This window comes from Misgurnus anguillicaudatus, chromosome 2 (genome assembly GCF_027580225.2).
Source record: "Misgurnus anguillicaudatus chromosome 2, ASM2758022v2, whole genome shotgun sequence".
In the NCBI taxonomy this organism is placed as follows: Eukaryota; Metazoa; Chordata; class Actinopteri; order Cypriniformes; family Cobitidae; genus Misgurnus; species Misgurnus anguillicaudatus.
Genome location: NC_073338.2, coordinates 42487773 through 42507264, shown reverse-complemented (window position 1 = coordinate 42507264; position 19492 = coordinate 42487773). Strand labels below are relative to the sequence as shown.

The 19492-nt window shown below is 37.3% G+C and overlaps 1 long non-coding RNA gene across 1 annotated transcript in view; it reads right to left on the bottom strand.

The window, feature by feature from the left end:
- Positions 1–2000: 2000 nt before the first annotated feature.
- The window catches only part of LOC129442957 (uncharacterized), a 28659-nt gene continuing 11167 nt past the window's right edge, over positions 2001–19492 (bottom strand). The window contains exon 3 of the long non-coding RNA XR_008644038.2: positions 2001–3269. This is a non-coding gene — a long non-coding RNA (uncharacterized lncRNA). The remainder of the gene's footprint in view (positions 3270–19492) is intronic.

Sequence of the window (19492 nt, the reverse complement as noted above, 5' to 3'; positions counted from 1 at the left end):
TGGACAAATCCAACCATTGAGTTTGTAGTAACCAATGCTAGGTTGTTTCAGCCCATGGATGGATCATATATGGACAATTCAACCACTGGGTTCGTATTAAACCGATGCTGGGTTGTTTCAATCTATGGTTGGGTCATACATGGACAATCCAACTGTTGGGTTTGTATTAACCAATGCTGGGTTGTTTCAGCCCATGGATGGGTCAGACATGGACAATTCCACCACTGGGTTCGTATTAACCAATGCTGGGTTGTTTCAATTTACGGTTGGGTCAAACATGGACAAATCCAACCGTTGGGTTCATATTAACCGATGATGGGTTGTTTCAATCTACGGTTGGGTCATACATGGACAATCCAACTGTTGGGTTTGTATGTACCAATGCTGGGTTGTTTCAATTTATGGTTGGATCTAACATGGACAAATCCAATTGTTGGGTTTGTATTAACCAATGCTGGGTTGTTTCAGCCCATGGATGGGTCAAACATGGACAAATCAACCAATGGGTTCGTATTAACCAATGCTGGGTTGTTTCAATTTACGGTTGGGTCAAACATGGACAAATCCAATTGTTGGGTTTGTATTAACCAATGCTGGGTTGTTTCAATCTATGGTTGGGTCAAACATGGACACATCCAACCGTTGTGTTTGTATTAACCAATGCTGGGTTGTTTCAGCCCATGGATGGGTCAAACATGGACAATCCAACTGTTGGGTTTGTATTAACCAATGCTGGGTTGTTTCAATCTATGGTTGGGTCAAACATGGACAAATCCAACCGTTGTGTTTGTATGTACCAATGCTGGGTTGTTTCAATTTATGGTTGGATCTAACATGGACAAATCCAATTGTTGGGTTTGTATTAACCAATGCTGGGTTGTTTCAGCCCATGGATGGGTCAAACATTGACAAATCATCCAATGGGTTCGTATTAACCAATGCTGGGTTGTTTCAATTTACGGTTGGGTCAAATATGGACAAATCCAACCGTTGGGTTCGTATTAACCGATGCTGGGTTGTTTCAGTCCATGGTTGGGTCATACATGGACAAATCCAACCGTTGTGTTTGTATGTACCAATGCTGGGTTGTTTCAATTTATGGTTGGATCTAACATGGACAAATCCAATTGTTGGGTTTGTATTAACCAATGCTGGGTTGTTTCAGCCCATGGATGGGTCAAACATGGACAAATCAACCAATGGGTTCGTATTAACCAATGCTGGGTTGTTTTAATTTACGGTTGGGTCAAACATGGACAAATCCAATTGTTGGGTTTGTATTAACCAATGCTGGGTTGTTTCAATCTATGGTTGGGTCAAACATGGACACATCCAACCGTTGTGTTTGTATTAACCAATGCTGGGTTGTTTCAGCCCATGGATGGGTCAAACATGGACAAATCAACCAATGGGTTCGTATTAACCAATGCTGGGTTGTTTCAATTTACGGTTGGGTCAAACATGGACACATCCAACCGTTGTGTTTGTATTAACCAATGCTGGGTTGTTTCAGCCCATGGATGGGTCAAACATGGACAATCCAACTGTTGGGTTTGTATTAACCAATGCTGGGTTGTTTCAATCTATGGTTGGGTCAAACATGGACAAATCCAACCGTTGTGTTTGTATGTACCAATGCTGGGTTGTTTCAATTTATGGTTGGATCTAACATGGACAAATCCAATTGTTGGGTTTGTATTAACCAATGCTGGGTTGTTTCAGCCCATGGATGGGTCAAACATGGACAAATCATCCAATGGGTTCGTATTAACCAATGCTGGGTTGTTTCAATTTACGGTTGGGTCAAACATGGACAAATCCAATTGTTGGGTTTGTATTAACCAATGCTGGGTTGTTTCAATCTATGGTTGGGTCAAACATGGACAAATCCAATCGTTGTGTTTGTATTAACCAATGCTGGGTTGTTTCAGCCCATGGATGGGTCAAACATGGACAATCCAACTGTTGGGTTTGTATTAACCAATGCTGGGTTGTTTCAATCTATGGTTGGGTCAAACATGGACAAATCCAATCGTTGTGTTTGTATGTACCAATGCTGGGTTGTTTCAATTTATGGTTGGATCTAACATGGACAAATCCAATTGTTGGGTTTGTATTAACCAATGCTGAACTGTTCGACTCCGTGGATAGGTCATACATGGACAAATCAGCCGTTGGGTTTGTATTAACCAATGCCGGGTTGTTTCAATCTATGGTTGGATCTAACATGGACAATCCAACTGTTGGGTTTGTATTAACCAATGCTGGGTTGTTTCAATCTATGGTTGGGTCAAACATGGACAAATCCAATCGTTGTGTTTGTATGTACCAATGCTGGGTTGTTTCAATTTATGGTTGGGTCAAACATGGACATATCTAACCGTTGGGTTTGTATTAACCAATGCTGAGCTGTTCCACTCCATGGATAGGTCATACATGGACAAATCAGCCGTTGAGTTTGTATTAACCAAATTCCGGGTTGTTTCAATCTATGGTTGGGTCAAACATGAACAAATCCTAGTTGTGTCCTAAAAATGCTGGGTTATTTTTAACACAGCTTTGGGTCAAAAAGGGACAAACCCAACCTGTTGGATTGTGACTTTACCTATTGTTTGTACTATTTTTGACTCAACTCTTAAATGAAAATAACAATCCAGCATTTTTAAGGATGCAACTAGAATTTGTTTGTATTAACTAATGCTGAATTGTTTCAACCCATGATTGAGTCAAACATGGACAAGTCCAACCACTGAGTTTGTATTAACCAATGCCAAGTTGTTTCAGCCCATGCTGGGGTCAAATTTGGAAATTTTCTAGGCTTATTTAAACCCAGCGGTTGTGCGTTTAAACAACATCTTTACGTGACAACTTGCCCCAGTCACCCCCATGCTGAGAAGCTTCAGGTGGGAAGAAGCTAATCAGACCCAAACCAGTGTCTTAACAAAGCTCCTACTCTACAGGAAGTGATTGAACCCTACTTCCTGTCATGCTACCGAGATAACATTGTATCCAGCTGCAAGGGCGCTTCCTGTGTGTGTCTCTCTCTCTTTCTGTGTCCCTGACGCTCTCCCGCTCTTGTTTCTTAAGACCCACCTAAAAATACTTCCCAGATGCTTTGTTCATCAGCTGTCTGTCTCGAAGAGGTGATGTCAGAGCAGTAATTAGTCCAGCACAATGGGATAAATATAGCCGGGGGTCGAAGGTAAAGCCCTCATGAGCGTCGACAGTCCTGCTGTGGGGGGCTTCCCTTTAGTCTGACTTTGACAAATCTATAAGACAAATGAAGGAACACAAGAAGGACGTTAGAAGGACTTAAAAGAGTTGCACAATTATATCGTTCTTTCTCTCTTTCATGTGACATCACAGCCCTGATGGAATTGTCTCTAAGTGGAAGTGAAGACCTCTTAATGAGGCATGCAGACCGTTCCCCATCACTACCTTGTTAAAGAGTGTCACGTAAAAAGCTATTAGAAATATTTCCAGCCAGTCAGACCCAGAGGAAAATGTTATTGCTTAGAGTTTGCTCTTTCATAGCTCAGGAGATCTGATGAAGTTTAAAGTTGTGTTTCATTAAAGGGATAGTTTACCCCAAAATGAAAGTTCTGTTGAGTTTCATTATTCTGTTGAACACAAAAGAAGATATTTTGATAAATGATAGCTACACAGTTCATCAACTGTACCATCAACTGTGTATAGTAGGAAAAACAAATACTATGGAAGTCATTGGGTATTATCAACTGTGTGATAACCATCATTTATCAGAATATCTTATTTTGTGTTCAACAGAATATAGAAATTCATACAGGGTTATAACATAAATGATGGCAGAATTTTCATTTTTAGGGTGAAATAGCCCTTTAAGTATAAACTTAGTTTCCGTTGCTTCTCCTTAAATTGTTAAAAAACAGAAACAAATGAGACAAATGTTAAAATACAATAAATTAATTTATACTGTATAGTTAAAATATTTTGGATTTGGATCAATTTGATGAGAAATGTACCTGGTATTGATAGACCACAATTGTGAGTTACTGAACACAGCAAAAATATATCTCTGTCTATAACATTATCTTGTAAAATTACGTACTTTTGCCCTCGCTCTCCGCTACTAATACACACCTACAGACCAAAGGAAATGCAAAATTGTGAATCGGACCAATGGTGCTCTTTAAGTTCAAATCTTCAATAATATTGATTTTCGATTGCATACTTGGCGAATCTGAGCTTATAGTTTGTGTCATTGTGGAGATCTCTCCTTAAACTATAGACCCCTTCAAGGTTTGTAAACATTGAATGACTATCGGGTGCGCGCACAGCACGGGGTCGAACTGTTAATACCATCCAGGCTTTATAATTTAATCTAACAGGGCTCAAAAACGATGACTTACCTCAAATGAAGTGAGCACTACAAACACAAGCCTCTTTGATATTTGCATTGTCCCAGTCTGCACGTTAATTGCTTGCAGACGCAGATGTTGTTGTTGTTGTTGTTTTTTTTTTTTTTGAGATTCTGCATGAATCGCGAAAACTTAACGGAAGACCTGGTGCGATTTTCACAGCCCACGACGTAAGTAGGCATTTTTGACGATACCGAATAATACGCAACTCAATCTGCTGTAATGACTTTTCTGACCCCGACATGCGCAGTGAGAATAGCTTGTGACGTGAACCGTGAAGGGGTCTATAATGGAGACATTTGTGAGATTTCTGGGTCTTATGCGAATTATAGTTGTAGAAGACTTAAGTAAACACTTTAATTTGCTCTCCATTTAATCTCATTGATGGATGTTTTCACACTTTAAAAGTCCTCTTTAAAAGTACCAAACTCAGACCCCTTAAAGTGGATCAAGAGATGAACCAAGTCAAAAAGGACCGAGTTCTCTTTACTTTTACACTCTCTCTGTCCCTGAAAGAGGACTTGGATCCATTATGGTCAACTTAAGCAGTAATAGGGTCTCAGATCTTCACACTTATTTTTAAGTTAAACTATATTTAAAGTTTTATAATTGTTTGTATTACCATAGTTTTACTACAAATACCACAGGGAAATTACGGTAGCATGTGCTTCAATGATTTCAAATCGCGTTGATGCTGTATCGCACGGTTTTTAGTGAACCGTACAGGTACCCAAAAGTGAACCATACTCAGACCCAGTGGCAGCTGGTGACTTCTTTTTTTTCGAGGGCACTAAATGCGAAGTTCGTCGCAACATGTATGTAGCCCATCATGTGTGGCGTTGAGTGATCCTATGTGCATCACGTGTCTTGTCAAAATAAGTGCCTGCTGCAGACACATCTAAAGGGTTTGAGATAAAAGAGACGCTCGCGTTTGCCAGATACTCACAAAATCTCATGTGTAATCAGAGTTTACTGTTAAGGGAATGTCTTGCGTGTATTTTGGGAACGTGAGCATCTCTTTTATCATAAATGGTTTTGATGCGTGTGCAGCAGGCACTTATTTTGACAAACCACGTGATGCACATGATTCACATGACGCAACAAACACATTTTTTGAAAACACAAGCAACACACATGACACTCCAAAGTCCAAACACATATTTTGAATTTGCACCACTCAGAAGAGGGGTCACGAGCCGCCACTGCTCAGACCACCTCCCTAGAAGGTCTTGCTTGGGTTTACTTTAATGGGTCTGAGACGTTTGGCGTGTTCACATACGGGCCAGAAACCCAGCAAACTGCGCTCAGACCCCTGAAAAGGACCATGTGTAAAAACACCCTAAGAGAAGTAATTGAGATTAATCAGATCTCATCTGCGATTTTTGTTTTTCAGATGAGGACTGAATGAAAATGGTTATTGAAAGGAATAGTTCACCCCAACATTAAATTCTGTCATCATTGATTCACCCTCATGCTGTTCCAATTACTTTTTTCTGGAACAAATAGGCTTAAATTGAAATAATTATTTGTTCCAAGTGAAATGTTTACTTAAGGCAGTGGTTCCCAAACTTTTTCAGTGTGCGGCCCCCCTTGTGTACGGTGCATTCCTTCGTGGCCCCCCCAAAGGAAATTTGTGACAAAAACTGTTCTAAAACGCAACATTTTAATAAAAAAAAAAAAACATTAAATTATACAAAAAAGTAGTGCTTTTGGTTAGTAGCCTTATTTTTTTTTTAGGTTTAATTACACAGAATTCATGATAAATTAATGTATTTCATAAAATGTCATAAAACTGGGGTCCCCTGGCACCATCTCGCGGCCCCCCTGTGGGCCCCGGCCCCCAGTTGACTTAAGGTATAAACCACTGACTTAAGGTATAGTTCACCCAAAAATGTACCTTTGTCATCATTAACTCACGCTCATGTTGTTACAAACCTATAGAGACGGCTTCAGCATTAACAACATAAACAAGCGGCATTCGTAGTCAACACTTAACTTACGGTAAACTCCGCTAAGAATAAATAACAACAAAGTAAATGTTACTTTAAACATAGTTTATTTATATAACAAGCTAAATAAACAAAACGTAGATTACCTAGGAAACCAAAACATTTGTTATTTTCGATTGGGTATTTGTTCAAGAGTTCAGTTTAGCAAGTAGTCAGACCATTAAAAAAAACTGAAACCGGAAGTAAAGTTCGGACCAGATGCGCATCGTGTCACCGCACGTGCGTCCGATGAAATCGTCTATACATTTCTTTGTTTTGCTGAACACAAAAAAAGATATTTTGAGGAATGTTTGTAACCAAATCATTTTGAGCATGATTAGTATTTTCCTTTCCTACTATGGAAGTTAATTGTGTTCAGCAAAACAAAAAAAAATGTATACAGGTTTGTAACAACCCGAGGGTGTGTAAATGATGACATCATTTTAACTTTATGGTGAACTATGAACTTTTGAATGTGCTGTTGAGTTATGAATCAAAGCAAATTTTAACTGGACTGATCCTGGAGCTTAACTCACTGACACAATAACTGGTTAAGTGCATCAAATATTTTTGACAGCTAACTTGTCTATCTCAAGATGCCATTTAGATTAGTTTGTGTGTGTGTATGCGTGAAAGGTTTTTATTTGGCTCATGCATCTTGTCTATATTAAGTATCATTTTCTGCTGCTCAAATATCATTTATTTTCTGCCATATAACAGCACATACAGTATATGAAGATTCTAGCTGGTCATTTGTCATGGCTCGAGGTATAATAATCACTCACAGTAATGTTTATATGTACAAACACTGACACAGAAAAAAATAGCCTGTCATGCACTGAATTGATTCAGAAGTCAGAAATGTGGGTTTAACATTCACACATGCTTTCAAAAGCTTGAAGGGAAATATATAACATGTCAAATGATAAAGAGAAATGTCAAGATTTTTTTTTTAAATCAAATTGTAAGAGCACAAGCTTGAGGTCTGTGACCACCCATTAAAAATTGTTATTTTACAGCAAAATCTGACATTCATCGCCGACTGAAAAGAAAAAGGTGTCTGTGGAGGTCAAACGAAATGTAGGATTAATAGTAATTCCTATTCAAGACACACAGAGACAGTTCTGTCACAGGTCTATGAGGATATGACACTGAAAGGAAAAAGAGACAGATGCAGAAATGGAGAGAGAGAAAGGCGGTACGATTGACTGACTCTCTGGGTGATGTGATGTGGCTTCGACTTCCTGCATTGGTTCTTCTGACTCAATTTAAATACAGCCTCAAGCTAAAGAAACACAAGGGACTGTGTGTGCGTCTCTTTATCTAATATTCCTTTGTTTTTTCCACATTGTCAAGACACAATGTGGGAGCTAGTATTTATCCTCTAAACAATGCAACAGATGGTTTATTGAAACATTTGATCTGTCAGCCTGCTGCAGTACCACAAAAACAAACCTAAATGGTTTAATTTCCCACCTGACTCCAGTGTTTAGAGGTTAAGCATCGTGTAATGAATTGTTTGGGTTTGTTGAACAGGACCTGGAGTTTTTGGTTGGTTTGTTTTGAGCTGCACATTTTTATGGGTATAAAAGACAAAAATAAGAACAAATATTCTTCACTTAGATCATTATTGCAAATGTCATTTCAGCCAGAATCTGTGTGTTTCCCGCAGTTGCCATAGAAACATCCGTCTGCCAGACTGGAGCTTGGTCACACGGAAAAGTCGGAATGAAATGACTGAAGGTGAATGATCAATGTGAATGTGTGTCTGCAGGCAGTCAAAATGAGAAAAAGAGGTCTATGAAACAAATGAAAGATAAATGAAAAACAGCATAAAATATCTACAGATATGTTTCTTGATTTACTTCTCTGTTTTTAAATTATAATATTTAATAATAGGTAATATTTAATAAAAAAAAATCAAATAATAAGATTAGCAGCATCCAAGTTTGATTTTAATAATTGATTTAAATCTTTGACATGTCCTTACTGAGTCAATATTAAAGTCGCAATGAAATTGAAATGAAAAACTGTCATTTGCTTTGGAATATTGTTTTATTATTTTTTCAAATGACTTATCTGTGAGCTTCATTATTTTTTTAAAAATTCATGTGCCCTCATTATGTTTAATCAAAAACGCAAAACTCCTCCCCTCTTTGAAACAATCTCTCTTTAGTTCTGGGGCCTCATTTATAGATTTATAGATTTTTTGTGCACATGTTCGTTTTATGAATCACACGTATGCACTTTTTAGAAATGATCGTGAGATCAAATTTAGGATGTTTTCTATGCACCATTTTATGAAAAAGGCCCCAGGCCATATGGTATGGCAGGTGGGTGGGGTCTGGAAAACGTTTGCAGCGAATAGGTGAGTTTAAGTTCATGTGGCGCTGCGCAGACCGTTTGGCGAGGTTTGCTGCTTGCAGTCGAGGGAGGAGCCGTCAAGTCGGACACCTGCTGCTTGCCGTAGTGACGTTTGCGTGGTTTAATTTTTTTAAATCACCAAAAAAGTGAATTAAATGTGAATTTGTCGAAAATCAAACATTTTAATTAAAAGTTGCCACCAGAAACCCTTTATACTGAATATTTTAATTCCTGCTTATACTGTATGCCCAATAATAATTGGAAATATAAGCCTATTAAAATACCAATAGAGAATCAGAACTTCGTGCAGCCACTCTGGAGACGGCTGAACTGCTCTCGCGGTACCTTGATACCATACGTCACATGCCATCAGCGCCATAGATATACATAATAAAAGCTACATGTCTCATCCGCTCTGCTGGCCAAATAGATATATACACTAGATGTCACCTTGGGGTTCTAAGCATGCGTCAAAACCGCCGCCATCTTGGAACAAGGGTCTTGTCATAGGAAGTAGCTAGGTTAAGCTGCTATCTCTGCCTGTATGTTGAATTCATGGATGATGGCAGACTTTTGTGCTGCGTATGGATGTTAGGCCTACTAGCACTATGCATTATAGAAAAAGTAGATTTTCATAATAGCAAAAGTAAAAAAAAAATCTCGACTTAATGTTAAATACATGTCTGACTGTTGAAACGAACCAAAAGAAAACTAAGAAAATCGCATTCATGACGATTTATTGTGATTTTATTTCTATTACACCATTGCCTACAAAGACGCTGATGCCTGTTTTAAGATGGCGGCTCTATTTGATGCATTCAGTCCAATGAACTGCCGTAGCCAAGGCACATCTAGTGTACCTATTTATGTGCTGGCCAATGGAGGTTGACATCCGCACCTGGCGGCCATCTTGTCACAGTCAGCTCGCTCACTTGTAACTTTATGTTTTATCGGTGCATGCACTTTTTAAGTAACCATAACTTGCTCAATTTTCTACCGATCTTGAAACTGTTTGGTTTGTTATAAACGTCAGAGATGTACTTATGAAACTGCATACTGATGAATAATGTTCATGAAACATGTTCAAGCATCCAGAATTATAGCCAAGTTAATAATGTTTCTAAGAAACCGAACCATTTGTAAATCCGTTAAGATTTCAGCAAGATAAGAGTATTTGTGTTTGTGCAGATCACTTACTTTGCCATCAGGTACCACAGAGCACGCCGGAAGGCTTGCCTGTGACAAGATGGCCGCCGGTCATGACGCTAGAGACTGCTGTAAGACATCTAGCCTTTATTATGTATATCTATATCACCTTAAGTCAGATACGTTTTTAACCGGCATGCACTGCTTCAAGTAGGCCGCCGATCGGTCTGTGCAGCGCCACATGAAGTCGAACACATCTATTGGCAAATTGCAACATGACCCAACTTTAAACAATCCAATCAGTTCTCGAATTCAAGTTCAGCACTATTTCTTTCATTTCAGAAGCCGTTTCACTCGGATATACATCACACGGAAAATAAGACAAATGCTTTAAAGATAAGCCATAAAGGTAAAATTTTCACAAATAATCTTTACGTTATGTAGGAAGATTTTATGTATACCACAAAAAAGAACTGGTTCACATAATTAGCCTATATTTTTAATAAAAAATAGCAAACATATTTCTTTTATACTAATATCTAGTGAGTTGCCTACAAACATGGCATTATACTGTATGGCAGTGGTTCTCAAACTGGGGTCCGGGGCCCCCAGGGGGGCTGCGAGATGGTGCCAGGGGGGCCACAGTTTTATGACATTTTATAAAATACATTAATTTATCATGAATTCTGTGCAATTAAACCTAAAAAATAATACTACTAACCAACACCACTACTTCGTATCATTTAATATGTTTTGTTTAATCAAAAGTTGAGTTTTAAAACAGTTTCTTGTCATGAATTTTCTTTGGGGGGGCCGCGAAGGAATGCGCCATACAAAAGGGGGGCCGCACACTGAAAAAGTTTGAGAACCACTGCTGTATGGTATTGTGCAGTGTGTCGGATCTCAACAGAAAGGCCTCATACGTCATTTTGGTCAAAATTTTAAATCAACTTGTGTAACCTACAAAAAGAAGCCAATCCCAGAATGCAAAGCAAAGAGCTCAAAGGCATACAAAACTGGTAAATGATGAGGGTGTCTGATGGTTATGATGCTGCCTTTCGAAGGCAGCCACATAGACAGCCAGGCAATTAATTCCCTTTTTTTAGAAGAGAGCTATTTTTGCTTGTGCATCCTAAAAATGCTGGGTTGATTTCAATCCATGGTTGAAAAATTGTTGGAAACCCAACCATTGGGTTAAATTAACCTAGAAAATGTCTCTTTTTGACCCAACCATGTGTTGAAATCAACCCAACATTTTTAAAGTGTGAGGAAATTAAACCAAAAATGCTGCAGTTCTAAATATTTATGAGCGTCAAACTTAAACAATAAAAATTAAAAATGCAAACCTCTAAGCATAATGCTTTTAAAAGCACAACTTCTAAATAATCAGTAAACTACTGAACAAATCCAAACAGCCATAAAGCTTTGGACATGATTCGTCTGGTAAATTATCCACTTGTGAACCGGTGGTGTGTTTGTAGAAGTACAAACTCTCACTCGCTCTTTCTATCATACAGTGACCTCTGAGCTCACAGCATTGCGAAATGAAATGCTTACAACATGTGGAGAGCTTCATCTAACGTCTGACAAACAACACTACTCGCGCACAAAGCACTTTACAGATGGTTCACCGGCTCTAGGTAGTAATAAACATATTTGAGAGTCTCTCGGTTGAGTGCTTAAATAATGATGAGATCCAGCATCTAAACTGCAGAAATCCAGAGCTTTGGTGTTGCAATATCCTCCAGTGTTTGTCTGTATTAACAAAGTTTTTGTCGTTTTACTGTAGGTCACAAGTTTACAGACAATAAACATGCTTTAAATCACTGTATCACATGATGTACAGTTGATTATGTCCAAGTTACCAGAGAATTCTTCTTAAAGTCAAAACACGACTGCAGCAAGACCATCCATTTTCCTGCTAATAATAAAGAGATCAGTTTCCCATATTAGTTTGCTAAAGCTATTCAGAGCTGGTTTGGAACTGGTCTAGCTGGTAAACTAGCAATGCTGGCTGATCAATATGATCTTTGATCCAGGTTTTCTGGCTGCATGCTTAAGCTAATTAATCATCATTTTGTAGGCAAACAAGCACATCAGCATACAAAGACCTTTAATTTAATATTGCTCTGGTCCCTTACATCAATACTACTTAAATTGTTGTGGACCTCCCTGCACCAGTGGGGCTCATTTACATTATTCACCTCTATACTACAGTAAATCCATCCAGTACTAGTGACCAGCTACACTCTTAAAAACAAAGCTGCTTCACGATGACATAGAAGAACAATTTTAGCTATATGGTTCCACTGTGAACATTCAAAGATCTCCAGCAAGCAAAATCCGAGACCGAAATGACGGCTAACTATAGACCCAATATAGTCCGGCTATATGAGTAAACCACTTCTACCCTAAATTCTCTTGAATTTGCTATGCCATTTTTGCCAAAATAACTTGGAGATGTATGATATTTCAGTCAACAGATGTTCAAAGGTGTTTGCTCATTTCTTTGTTTTAAAAGTATAAGCATCATCAATTTTTGGGCTATTCTTTATTGCAATGAAATTATGTTTACAGACTATAAAAATGTAAGAAAGAAATGGTTCATTTAACCTTTGACTAAAATGGTTCTTCTAATATGTTATTGTGTGAAGAACCGTTTAAGAAGCTTCATTTTTAGGATCCTATGCCCCACTGTAAAGGTGCTACTTTTGATTGTATGGTTCCACAAACAACCTTTAACATCCAAAGAACCTTTCTGTTTCATAAAGGTTCTTTAGCCCTTTAGCTGGCGCAGCCCTTTTTGAAAAGGTATTATATAATATATATTTATATTATATATAATTCATATAACTCTGGCATTTTTGGGGTCTAGGAGCCTACTGTAATTTTGGTCTTGTTTTAAAGAAGACACTTTAATGTTTTTTACGGTCTGGAGGTAAAAATATAATTTTTTATAGCAGTTTACATTTATTTGTAATAAATAAAAAATGCAATATGATATTATTTTTAATACATAAAATTATCAAAGAACTTAGGTTTGTGTTGGTTTGCTGTGAGGTTTGCTGCATACACTTGTCACAAATTAACCCTTGTGCATCCTTGAGGACATTTTTGTCTTTTTCAGTTTTGTTTTGTTTTGATAACTTTGCCTGCGTTAATGCTAACTGCATAAAATTTTATTGGAATTTTAATATTTCACCTTCATTTTCTTTAAAAAAATCTATTTTCTACTAGGTACACAAAATACTTCCTCTCAGGACCTTTTGGACAAAAATGTCCCCATTGAAACCCATTAAAACTGCAATTTTTAATCCCGGTGCCATTCAACTATAAAATTATGCAATCTTTGTTAACAGGCTTTCATTCTGTTGGCAAGGCTTCAAAATTTAAATTTTTACTTTTTCTTACCAGATGGTGCCCTTTTTTTAGGTTTGGCATATAAAGCAAATTATCGCTTTATTGTTGTTTTCTGCTTATGCATATTATAGAGCCAATTAGATATATTATGAAGCTATAATTGTGTGGGTGTGTTGGTATGGATGTCAGTGTGGTTTGTATGTGTGTACTGAAAATTTTATGTGTGTGTGTGTGTGTGTGTGTGTGTGTGTGTGTGTGTGTGTGTGTGTGTGTACCTGGTAATTATCACGTTGTGGTGACCAATTGTCCCCACAAAGATAGGAATACCAGTATTTTTGTGACCTTGTGGAGACATTTTGTGGTCCCCATGAGAAAACAAGCTTAGAAATCAAACTGAATGATGTTTCTTGAAAATGTGAAGTAGTAGAAGAGTTTCTGTGATGGTTGGGGTTGGGGAATGGGGTAGGTAAGGGGAATAGAATATACAGTTTGTATGGTATAAAATGCATTACGTCTATGAAATGTACCCACAAAACATGGAAACCAGAATGTGCGTGTGTGTGTGTGTGTGTGTGAGCGTGTGTGTGTGTGCGTGTGTGAACAGTTTGAATGAAAAAAAATATATTGTACTGGAAATCACAAGACTACAACCGCTGCAAAGGAGGTGTAAACAAACCAGCATTTGAAGGGTTAAATTTCTGAAAATTAATGAATGTTTGGTCATTGTGATTAGAGCTGATGCTGGTTAAAAAAAATGGCATCAGTGAAAGTGGAAAAAAATATGAATCTATAATATTTTTATGACACTTTTTTGACATGGACATTTTTGTCCTTTATGGACCTGAGAGGTAACTTTTTTTAAAATCTGATACTGCATAAAAATATGAATGCATAAAAATTAATGTTGTTGTTAATCATTGACATATCCAAGGCTGTAATACTCAAAGAAAAAAAATCTGCTTAGCATTTAGTAAATTGAAAATAATTAAAAGTTTTCTTTTTTCATAAAAAAACAGCAGTGGCATTGGCATTGTGTAAACAAACCAGCATTTAAAGGGTTAAAATTCTGAAAATTAATGTATGTTTGGTCATTGTGATTAGAGCTGATGTTGGTTAAAAAAATGGCATCAGTGAAAGTGGAAAAAAATATTAATCTATAATATTTTTATGACACTTTTTGGACATGGACATTTTTGTCCCCTGTGAACCTATGTGTAACTTTTTTTAATTGACACACAAGGGTTAATAAATTACAGTTACTGCATTATTATTACTGCTAAAAGGTTTTGAAACTACATTCTTAGACCCTTCCAAGTTTGTCGTGATAGATTAACATTTATATGAAAAATATTAAAGTAAACTTAGGTGTCTCACGGGACAGCGCCAGTTAACAGGTTAGACTATAAAAGTGTAAGCAACAAAAGTCCATTTGGTTGAACGTTTCTTTTTTTTGGGGGGGGCAACTATAGTTCTTCTATGGCATCGCTGTGAATAACCTTTCGTAGGACCTTTATTTTTAAAGGGCACATATTAGCCTATGCACATTTTTCCAAGATGTAATATAAGTTTCAGGTGTGCCTAGAATGTGTCTGAGAAGTTTCAGCTCAAAATACCCCAAAGATCATTTATTATAGCATATAGCATAGCAATGCTTTATCAGTGTGACGTCACATTAACAAGAAAATCAATACAGCATGTCTAATGGGGCTGCTTTGGTTTAATGGGGATTAAAAAGGAAAATGTTTTTTTTTTTTTTCATTTGTAAGGTGGTTGTGTTCACACACATTTATGTCTAAACGCAAGATTTTGCATAATACTGTATGTGCCCTTTGAGGGTGTAATAAATATTTCATTACTTATCCAAAGTGACTTACATCACTTTAATTTATAGTACAAGCTCAATTTCCATAAGCAGCATGTATTTAAAGGCAGGGTGCACAAATTTTGAGAAACGCTTTGGAAAAGGGAGTCGGGCCAAGTGCCAAAACACACTTGTAGCCAATCAGCAGTAAGGGCCGTGTCTACTAACCAAGATCGTTGGCTGGGTTGCGTATGTGTGGGGCAGGTCTATCAAAAAAGGTCCAGATTCTATTGGGGTAAGGGCGTGTTTGTTTAGGTGATTTCGAAGGTCAACATTGGCTTTCAGAAATTGTGCACCCCACCTTTAAGTGTCTTAGCATAAAATAGTTGACAATTACAACTAGCAACATTAAGCCCAAAAAATGTGACCTGTAAATTACCAACACCCACAGAACAAGCAGGAAGTGTTGTAGTCGAGTCCAACTAAAGTCCGAGTCAAGACCAAAGATCAAGTATCGAGTCTGAGTCAAGACAGAGTCCACATACAGCTTAATCTGGACTCAACACTTGATCTCTGGTCTTGGTCTTAACTTGGACACGAGTCAGTTAGACCTCCCCACAACACTAGAAGCAGGTATTTATCTCTTTATCTCAGCAATAAACCAAAGAAATTTCTGTCCAACCCAATCTCACTGTAAAAAATGAAGCCCTAACTACTTTAATAGCCTGTTGCTGAATACTTGTGTTAGCGCTACTGCAAGTTCGGATGCCAGACAACATGTCGGGTTTCATCTCATGCTTATCATTCAAAAAGAAATCCAATATAATCATACCTTGTGAAAGACCAGAAAAAAAACACATGCTGAGAGAGTGAAAGCTAGTTTCAGTATCAGCATTCAGTGTGCAACAATATGTTTGTATGCTACACGAGTGGCTCAGACTTTTTGCTTTAGGCTGGACTCTTTCAACATGAATAATAATGGAGTTATTCAGAAAGATGTAATTTAAAATGCTTTCAACACCCCGCAGCCAAACGGACTCGTTGACATGCAAGCTCGAAGACGCATTCTAGTTTTAAGCGTTGCACCTGTCACAAGTTCTGAATATTGGTTGACAGAAATATGAAATAGTCCTCGAGATATAATCAATGATTCATTTTTTGGTGCACATTTGCATACATTTTAAAACTCAAGTGCCCCAACTTGCAAAATGTCTTATTTACGAACAATGGCGGTCCAGGAGGCGAGATAAAAACGAATTTAAAATAAACACAACTATTAAGCTGACACAATGAACTGTTCTTTCGTGTGGTACACTGATAGGATGTTCCAACAAGAAAAAACCCACAAATACAAAACCCATGTGGTGTGCGAGTGCGATTTATGCCCACGGTCACAATCAAAGCCGCTTTCATATCCCCTCTCGGGCGGAGACAAGCAGCCCTATTGCTAACATGATGTAATTCCAGTTAAAGCTGACATATTTGAACCTGACCTTTGAGTTTAAGCAAAGAGGATGACCTTTGATCCGTATGCAAAACACAGTGAGGTCTCTAACATATTTCTGCACTTGAAGAGGTAATAAATCCTCTTATGACAGGGACACACGCATGCATGCATGCAGTAAAAAAATGCAACTTTAAGTTTAAACAACCTAATTATGCAAGTCAATTTAACCTACTTTGACATAAGTTGACATAATTTAGAAAAACAAGTTGAAATTATTAAACTTCATTTGTAAGTTAAAGTAACATCAAAATATATGATATATATGGATATGATACATTTTGACTGCAAACAAACACGGGTAAGAATCATAAAGAAAGATACAAAATAACACCAAACACCCTGTAACAAATCAACACTGTCAAATCGAAGACTTTTGTGATTCCTAGAAAAGACAAAACCACAAAAAGAGTAAGAAGTGAGGCGGGCGGTGAAAGAAAGGTTTAAGGATATGATATATCTCCGGAGATCGTAACAGGTGCTACAACAGGTGCTAACAAAAAACCGGAAAGGTGCCAGATGATGTCTGACTGATGTGCACGAGTGTCCAAATGTAGGCTGGATGGTCTCTTAAGCTCATGAATGTTGTTCTACTAAGGCAGATGTTCGAAATTTTGTTTAATTTATTTATTTCTATGGATGGTGAAGGCTGTACCTGCATTACAGTTATAATTGTGTGTAACTGAGCAAGTGATTAAAACAAATATGACATTGACTACATTTACATACAAAAGAATATTGTGATATTTTGGTTTCTAGACAAATCGAATTGTACACTACCAGTCAAATGTTTTAAAACACTTGACTTAAATGTTAACTATGATCTTAAAAACAATTTAAAGGTGCCATAAAATTGTAAAAAACTGTATTTATAGGCAATAGGCATAGATAAATAATAAGAGCTCTGTACATTGTTTTGGCATATCATGAGCCTCAAAAGACTGCTGGAAAACAGTAGAGCCCTGCATTTCAGCCCGAGCCCGACGGGGCCCAACCTGTTTACGCCCTTCGGGTCGGGTTTCGGGCAAATTTTAACGTCACAGCAGATACGCGGGCCGGACCTCGGGCTTATTTAGGCTTCTCCATCTTTTTATAGTTTTCAATTTAATTAAAAGAATCTTTTGACAGACATTTATGATTGCAAAACAAACATTGGAAGACGTTTAACCTACCGCATGAGTCCGCTACGCACAGCCACACATTTACAATGCAGCTGTTTTAACAGCGTAACAGCAGGACCTTCAGCGCACCAGGAAAAATTATAAATGGAGTACTACATTAAAAACTTGGATACTGTCTATGCAGACAGCATCCAAGACATAATCTATTAAAGACTTCTACCTGTATTAGTTTTGTGTAAGAAGGCTGTGTCTTTATTTCTTGTTTGTGTATGGATCGACTTTTTTATAGTTTAACTGTTGGATGGATACATGAATAGCCATGTTCTGTGGTAAGTCCTTACATTTAAAAAAATGTATATGCAAAAGCGAAGTTGTAAGATAGCATGCATGTTTATTCTGTTTCATGTTTGTTTCGTTTCGTTTTGTATAGCCCTTTTTATTTTTTTATTTCTGCACTCGTTGCAACTGCGAGCAGCAGAGCAACCTGCCTTCGCTTTTTAAAAATAGAGTGTGTTTATAATAAATGTTTAAACTAACATTGTGATATGCTGAAAATATATATTTTATATAGTTGTTATTATAGGCAAGTGAAGTGTTGATTTGAGAGGATCAATTCATCAAACATGTCGTCAACTTACTGTCGGCCACTAACCGGTTATCATAAAAAACTTTAACAACAAAAACTGATCTAAAATGTAAATAAAAAAGAAATATAACTAGTTTGCCATTTAAAACAAAACTGAACTGCTTTAATTGCTGCAAGAGTACAGCTGTACAAGCTGTGTAAGGAGTTATTTTTTGCTATTTCTGCGGATTTCTTTTGCAAATTCTATGCGGAATTTTAATTAAATTTAATTCATTTTAAAATGGTCCGAGAGAATGTGCGCTGTGAATATTACAAAACAATAAAATATTTTATAACTATATTATACATTTTATTAAAGGATTACCCTGAATTAAACTGGACCAACATGAACCAACAGATAATGGATAATGTGCTGTCACGACCATAGTTTTATATAATATACATATATTACTGTCTACAGTGTAAGAGTAAAAAGAAAAGGCTTCTCATAATAAATGTAGCATATATAGCAAGATAATTTCATCAGTTTAACAACACAATGTATATATATATATTTATCTTGTAAACGGATTTAAAATAATAAATAATTGTTGCGTCATGTAGCAAGAGAGACGATAGAGATCTCATTAACTTCTCCGCAGAAAGTTTTATTTCAAAAGTTTTACATATTAAATAGGCTATTAAAAAGTTTGTGCTTCTCTCATAAAAACCTCACAGCAGACAGCACAGACATCTACTCACAAACACACGCGATGCAGTGACTATATCTGCGGACACAGATTCTTAATGGGGAGAATTAAAAAGTTCGGACTCGGGTCGGACTCGGGCTGAGAATTCTGATAAGCTGTCGGACAAGGGCCGGGCGAGGGCCTAAGCGTCTCGGGCCAGGGCCGGGTCAGGGCCTAGATTTTTGGCCCGTGCAGGGCTCTAGAAAACAGGTCATTCTTAACATAACACAGACTGTGATGTCACAGTCGAGATGTGCGCTCCAACATTATATTACACATTTAATTAATTACAAAAATGTTAACTAATGTGAGCTACTGGCATGAGCCTCAGAGCAGAACTCAACATTATTATTCATGACCCTTCCAAATAGAGCAAAATAGGCCATTTCATTCAAAGGACAAATTCTAGGGTTATACATGGACATGTAAAACATTTCTGTATAATTTTTGCACTTAAAGTTACATACCTTCTATGAAATATCAAAGAACTATTTAAC